Source organism: Cryptotermes secundus, unplaced genomic scaffold, assembly GCF_002891405.2.
Source record: "Cryptotermes secundus unplaced genomic scaffold, Csec_1.0 scaffold180, whole genome shotgun sequence".
Taxonomy (NCBI): Eukaryota; Metazoa; Arthropoda; class Insecta; order Blattodea; family Kalotermitidae; genus Cryptotermes; species Cryptotermes secundus.
The window spans coordinates 4,960,738-4,968,778 of record NW_019718619.1 but is presented as its reverse complement, the minus strand read 5'-3'; the positions used below and the strand labels follow the sequence as shown (position 1 = coordinate 4,968,778).

Here is an 8,041-nt window from a genome sequence, read left to right as displayed (position 1 = left end):
ATGGATCGGGTCGCTCGAAGCTGGTTACATGACTATGGACGTGTCGTCCATACGAAGACGTGGTTATACACCGTGGTAGTAACCGTTACGTTACATGCAACAGCTCGCTAGTCTGTACCCGGCCTAAGGCTGACAACCTCACCACCATCTGTGAGCCAATTGTCTATAAAATGTGAGAGCCTCAACTTCTCACAACCCTGTGGGCCTCCACGGCCTGTTAACGGGATTCCCTTGTACTGCGGCCACTTCTGGCCTGTACCAGCCACAGATGATAGAAGAGGGTGATTGTGGAGCAGTTGGTGGAATGAAGACTGGCAGGGGAATCCGAAGTACTCGGAGAAAACCTGCCCTAGCGCCATTTTGTCCACCACAAATCCCACTTAACCAGATCCGGGATCGAACCCGGGCCGTCGAGGTGGGAAGCCAGCGACTAACCGCTTGAGCTATGGCGCGGCCATACCTTTATTTTACTTTACTTTTACATTTGAATAACAAAGAAGTTTTAATAAAATATTCATTCCTTCCTACATGTTTCGACATCATTGTGCCTTGGTCACGAGTGTTTAATTCTGTATAAGGTAAAAGTAAAGTTGGCCCCAGTGCTTAGCTAATTAAGTACTACACCATGAAGGCGTATGGGGGAGTGGATGTATAGGTCGACACTTTCTTGACTTAGGCACTAGCTGGAGGTGATAGCTTCACACCCATGCCGCTTTAACCCTGTGGAAAGAGCCCCCCCGGTACCAATTGGGTAGGAGGCTGGGTGGGCTCCAGAACCGGGCTGGATGCTGTGGAGAAGAGAAAATTCTTGACCCTACCGGGACTCGAACTCCTACCCCTCTGTCGTCCAGCTCGTACCCAGTCGCTCTATCAACTGCTCTATCCCGGCTACTAATTTTGTATATGAGCTATTAAAATTTTCACATTCCGTGATTACAGTACATAAAGGTCTTCAATTTTTATGTTGAATGAATGCACAAGGGGTGGGCTCCCTTGGCCCTTGCACCGCGACCACAGCGATCTATTGTGCTTTAAATTTTTATCTTCATCTTGACCATGATCCATGCAGTTAAATCGAGATCAGTCACTTATTAATTTGATGTACTAGCTTCTGATTGCTGTAATTGGAATATGCAGGATGACTTGTTATATTATTTCGCTCCCTGTGGAGAAGAAAGTACAAAGCAACGCACTGATATCCATTCTGTATGCACTAAGTGTGACAATGTATGGATGTAAGCGACACCGACCGCGGGATGGGAAACCAAAATGATGCAGGGCCATGGCAAGCAGGATTTGAGAGGTCTGACTTTATAAATTTTATGCTAATCTTACCCATTCCATTGAATACCTCATTACTGTCGAGTTACGCGGTACGTTCATACCTCAAAAGCTATGAAATATAGGGGATCACTTTCTAATTGTTATCTTGAAAATTTTAATAGCTTTACACTTCATTGAACACACCCTGAGAAAGGAAAAATTATACCGATGTGTATAATGTGAAGTTACGGTTTGTTAGGTCCCGATTGATTAGTGTACGCTGTAATTGCAGCTGATGGCTCATAGATTACTGATGGCTTCACTTTCGTATGAGATAGAATTGTAATGATGACATTTTTAAAAATAAGTTCTTATGTATTGTTGGCTACTTACTTTTCTTGCGGAATGAGAATAGGCTTACGGAGTGACCACCTGAGTGTATTCTTTTTCATTGTTTGAAATAATTAAACGATTTTCCCGAACTTGGTGTGAGTGTTGTGTCTTTTGAGTTCATCTGAACATCTTACTTTCTAACTTGTTACTATGAGTAATAGCAACGTAGCGAATGCGCGAATTTTTGTGTTTTGAGCGACACTTAAAGTAGGGCCCAGAAATGATGTAATTTCTTTGAAGAATATGAAACGTTTTGAAGGGTACTTTGTGAAATGTAAAATAACACCAGGGCGGTGAAAATTTCCTTAATTTTTCAGTTTAATGGCCATAACTAATGAACCATTGCATTAGTTATAAATAATATATACGTAACTACACATTAAAATAAAATTGAAATATTGTTTACTAGTCAGGATTTATAAACATGGGAAATGTCTGACGTTTTGAATTTCTAACCGACAAATTAAACTTTCATCAAGACGGACTCATAGTTGTAGTAGTTGGTACACATGTGCCACAGTGCCCATGGTATTGGACATCTGCCAAAAGAAATGTAGGTTATGAATGGTCAAAAATGATCATGACAATCCTAATTATGGATACTTATTAACTGTGAAGCGGCCTCCGTAGTCTAGGGGTAACGTTCCCACCTCGTGACTCAAGGTACGCGGGTTCAAACCCGGCGGAGGTCGTGGAATGTTTAAGGGCGGAAAAATTCAGGGAACAAGTCCTCCGGGAGGGACTTTAAGCCGTGGGTCCCGTGTCGTAGTTTTACGGCACGTAAAAGAACCTCTGAGCCAAATTCAGGACATTTCCCGCCCAACAGTAGTCTCTAACGCCTCTGGTAGATGGGGAAAGCATCGAGATACCGCTGAGCCAGTAGAGGCCGAACTCGCTGGCTGAGTCGGGACTGATGGCACGCACCAGTACCGGTAGGGTATAGAGACTGGTAGAATATCACAGGGGGGACGCAAAATGGACCAATATCTGGTCTAAGTGCATGGGGAAACCCACCCTCTCCAATAACAACAACTTATTAACTGTGACCTCAGAGACTCAGTTACCAATAGCCGTAACCATACATACTTTCTTTGAGAATGTTTTGCAGAAGTACGATGTAAATGTTGCCTTTATATGTTTTGAATATATACGATGCAACAAACTGCGGAGAATAAAATACGAATTTTGTTCCACGGTACACACTAACATAATGGAATGTGCTGTACATAATTCCTATAAGTACCACAGCGATTTATAAGGACGGTCTGCTGTACTTTTGAATATTTAAATTCTCCTTCCCATGTCTGTGCAAGGGTTCTAAGAGGAAAGTCCGTTTTCAGAGGGTGAATATAGAAACCTTCACAATTCCACGTTTTTGGGGTTGGAGAAATTTTGTTGCGGGAAGAATATGCATTTTGCAGCCTGCTGGATTCTTCTTGCCCTCCCAGTCCCCCCCCCCCGCCCACCTTCTCTATGTGAATATAAAATTTTCAAGGAAACTCTGAAATATGAATATTTCATTCTAAGTTAGCCATTTCACACGGTGCCAAGCGGTAACCATAGGAAGGGTATAGACAACGCAGACAGAACAAAACACTCAGTTCTATATAGCAACACGTTCTTCAAGACGCAGAAGGCAACGCGGAAGTGAACTGCACATATTTACACGAAAAGTGTATGTTGCATACAGCGGAACTTGGGATTTAGGTAACATGTTTTGTAGCAGAGTTGGACAGTGCATTTTGCTGGGATGGGACCCTCTCGTAAATATCTAAATTTTAGTCTCATTGATAGTTTTGAGGTTCTTGTTCCTAACCGGGTACTTGAGGACGTAAATAAGAACTGACTTTTCGCAATTCATATTCATATTCGCATATTAGCACTCGTTTCGTCTGTACGTTAATGTTACAGTTTCCACGATCTGTTGCAGTCCATTCAAATTTGGTCTATGCATTATTGTTTTACTTTGAACATGGTATTCAGCTTGTGTAGAATAAAGAAGCAATTCTTTCGCTTTTCGAATACAACGTTAGGCAAGTTTTATGTTTAGTTTTATTTGACAGAGAAACATATTTAATTTATATAATTATCTTATGTTTTCCGTAATACCCGTGTGCAGACGAGTGCATCTCAAAGTCAGAAGGTTTCGTGCGGAGCCTCATAAAAATCTTCCTTCAGTCAGTATACATTAAATGTTAAAGATGTCTTATTGAAGTCGGCCGCGTTTCCCTTAACTTCTCCATGTTTCTGTCAAATAATTATAAATGCGTTATTATGGAAAATTCCCCTTAATTCCTACAGACGTGTTTCCCGGAAGCGTTCTGGGCAACATAACTGAAAGGTCGGAACAGTCGTCTGCATTATCATACAGTAGCAAAAATAAAGCCGAAAAGTGCAGTCTTCTGGCTTGTAACGGTGTGTAGTTCTGAGAGAATGACGTCTCAGGGAAACACATCGCCACCATCTTCAGGGTCGAAGAGAGTTTTTTGCTTTGCATTTCAACCCAGAAGATGGCATGTATATGTTCCTCCGAAACGTCCTCTCGAACTACGTGACTCTACAACGTAGAAGACCGTACTTCTCTCACAACCGCCCTCATGAGAACATCAGCTTCAACAAAAGTAGCTCCTCCGAGGCAGGTACGGGAACTTTCTACAAGGAAAGAAATTTCAGTAAACCATTTGTACCGGTATATATGTAGTTAATATATCTTGCTCTAGCAGCAATGAAGTGAGATTCCAGAATAGAGAATATCCCACATATCGTCGCGTGTGTTTACATGCGTTCGTATCCTAGTAGCTTACATTCGTAAGTATATACGAATACATACGCTGCGTTCAAGGAACAAGGAAACGTCGCTACGTCGCTGACCGCACCCAAAATTCCTCACAGATTGCTACTGTAACTGCCGATAGCTGAATGAGTCATTTGCGCTGATAAACGTGCACGGTCGGGTGGCGTGATCTTGTCACTGCAGTTAAGTCGCAGTAATAGTCAGTCTGTGTTAGTGATTTCGATAGGCGGTCGACATTTATACTGAAATTAAGTTCACTATTGAACAGCGTGTGTTTATTGTCAGAAATATTCCAAGGAAGAAAAAACTTACAGAAAATGTATCAGGAGGTTTCATCGTAAATATCCTGACGCCTCAGTTCACACATAGTCACGTGTATCCAAGCTTGTGAAAAAGTGGCGGGCCACAGGTTCAGTGTATGACATAAAGAAGCAACCAAAAAGGATTGTGCTAACTGAAGAAAAAGTTCGGGATATTGTGGCACCACTACAGATCAGTCCTCAAAAATCGTTAAGACGCTTAGCACAGAAAACCGGTGTTTCGCTAGGATCTGCTTTCACAGCCACAAAATTAATCAAATTTCGCCCGTATAAAATAACAGAATGAATTATTTTTTTCCTTAACACTACAGCCCCAGTGGGCCTAGGCCNGTTTCACTTCGGTTTACTAGATCTTACACATTCGGTAGGACTCCTTGGGCGAGTGATCAGCTCGTCGCAAGGCCTCTACCTGTACACAAGCACAGAAAAACGCAGACAAACATCCATGCCCTTAGTGGGATTCGAACCCACAATCCCGGCTTCCGAGCGAGCGAAGACAGTGCATACCTTAGACCGCTCGGCTACCGTGACCCTCTAATTAGTTCAATTACCATGGACCAACTTCAGAAAGTGTCGCAAAATTATTTATGCGGTGCAAGGAATATTTGCAGGCAGAAAGGGGTCACTTTCAACACCCGTTATAAAGCAAGGTAAGTTTGTGTTGTCTTTTTACGGTATTCTTATTAATGTGTGCATGTACGGAAACTGATGTGAAGGAATAGTCGCGAAGAAACGATCCATCCGCTCTACGCTAGCGAGAGTGCGCGTTTATCAGCACTGATGAATCATTCCGCTATCGGCAGGTACAGTAGGAATCTGAGAAATATTGTATCCGGCTCAACGCTACCTGCCCGGTTTCCTCGATGATTGAACATTCTGTATATATACAATTCGTACATAAGCCTGTGTAACCTATGTGACATTGGCAAGCAACGTGTGAGATCAGAGGTTTTCAACACGGTTAAATGTTGAGTATGTCGTATGGGTGGTTACCGACGTTTCGGGAGAAGTTTAAGCATCCCCCGATGTCCAACCCAGAATGCCACAAACTGAATGGCAGTAAACGTTCGAATTCCGTATAAGCAGAATATACTTTTGACAGACTTTTTCAGCATGTTCTGTATAAAAAGGTGTCTACGTCGTGAGTCGCCGGTTTTTAAGTAACTCTTGTTCACCCTGTGTACGAGTATATGACCCTGTAACCCAATATGTGTACGTGTTTGTACGCTTTTGATTTCCACGGCGATGAAATTTCAGATTGTAGTCTTTTCATTATGTCATTATAGTTTCATAAGTGGTTGGGTCGTTTCGGAGGAACTTGCTATCTCCATTTCCTGTGTTGCTGAAGATGGAGGCAATAGATAGGTAAACATCTACGAAACTACATGGAATCATACCGATGGTTCACATACTGGAACTGTGTGTACCAGATTGTTATTCTCCTAAGACTACTGAACTCTGAGACACCAAGTACGGAGATGTTTGCTATGTAGTGATGTAATAAAATCGGAGTGTCTCTTGTTCTTAAAGACTGTAAATCAGTATTCCAGTCTTTGTTTTATATACTTTTCCTGCTTTGTGTACGAAGAGTTATTCATATGTGCAAAGTCTGAAACAGTCATACCTCTATTGAATTGATAGGAAATTAAATAGGGTGTTGAAGAGAATATTTGGACCGAAGAGAGATGAAGTGACACGAGGTTGGAGAAAACTGAGCTTCATAACTTGTACTCTTCTCCAAGTATAATTAGAATGATCAAGTCAAGGGGGATGAGGTGGGCAGGACATGGGGGAGAAGAAGAATTTACATAGGGTGGGAAAACCAGAAGGAAAGAAACCACTGGGAAGACCAGGGAATAGGTGGGTGGACAATATTAAAATTGATCTTAGAGGGATGGGATGGTATGGATTGGATTGGTCTGGCTCAGGATAGGGATTAGTGGAGGGCTCTTGTGAAGGCGGTAATGAACCTTCGGGTTCCAAAAAATGCTGGGAAATTCTTGAGTAGCTGCACAATTGGCGGCTCCTCAAGAAGAGCGAGCGAGTGAGTGAGTGAATGAGTGGCTTCAGGTTACATACAGTTATACCCGTAATTTCTTTCGACCTAGTGTATATGTGTATAAACTCCTTTATAGGGTTATAACTATGGCCCTAATTCTGCACGTCACGTACACTACATAAACGTTAACATGTGAACAAAACGTTAGTGCTCGTATTAATTTAAGTATGGAAGGTACATGGACTAATTATTATTAGCAGTCTCTTTCGCATTAACACAATGTGAAGACAGGAAAAAGAAAGTCAGTAATTGATAATTAATAAAGCGTGTCCCACGAGGAACTATAAAGGGCCACAGAGGGAACAAACGACTAAAAATCGAGAGAGTGGATAGACATACGGAGATAATGCTGGAAAGTTTACTTTTAGAAATTTTTATAAAGCACATGGAAGAGTTTCCGAAAACTGGGATAAATCATCAGTTATATCATATATAAGTTGTCCATGTGCCTAACTAATTAAACACTACGCCATGCAGAAGTATTGGGGAGTGGCTGTAAAGTTCCACGTATTCTTGATCTCGGCACTAGTTGGAAGTGTGTGGTCAGCTTCAATGTTAGGCCTCTTTACCCCCGGGGAAAGAGCCCCCACCTCGTTGCCGATTTGATAGGAGGCTGGGTGGACCCAAGAACCAGTCTGGACAACGTAGAAGGGAGAAAAATCTTACTCCTACAGGTATTCGAATCCCGAACCTTCGGCCGTCCAGCTCGTATCCAGTCGCTGTACCGACTGCACTGTCCCTGCTCACCACTTATACCACGTAACTCTGTAAAAGATAATCCTAGAAACGGGACAGCTATTGTGGCATTTTGCTGTTATTCGCAACATAAAAAAGCACGCATGAACGAGTATTCTTAAGAACAGCTCTAACGTTTTTTAGAAGATGTCCTATGAGTCCAAGAAAAGGACATAGGAGCACAGATGCGAATTTTTCATTAAACCCGAATACGGAGAAAGGAAAGGACAATTTATCGACATATTTATGCTCCTCCTGGATTACATGGAGGCATATGAGAGCGTGGATAGGCCCAAACTATGGGAAGTGCAGTGTTAGAAGATATGGTACCAGGATTATACATGTGATGATTCACAGCTTTGTATCTTAACTCAGACGTTGCAGTGGAGGTCATTCCGCGGTAGAAGTGTGTGAACACTGGGATGATTCGCGACAGCTACGGAGCAACGGATGCTTGAAATTCAGGAACGGTATTGA

General features: G+C 42.3%; 1 protein-coding gene across 1 annotated transcript in view; it reads left to right on the top strand.

The window, feature by feature from the left end:
* LOC111862001 (homeobox protein abdominal-A homolog) overlaps positions 1-8,041 on the top strand; it is a 215,183-nt gene that overhangs the window by 119,769 nt on the left and 87,373 nt on the right. The window lies entirely within an intron of this gene.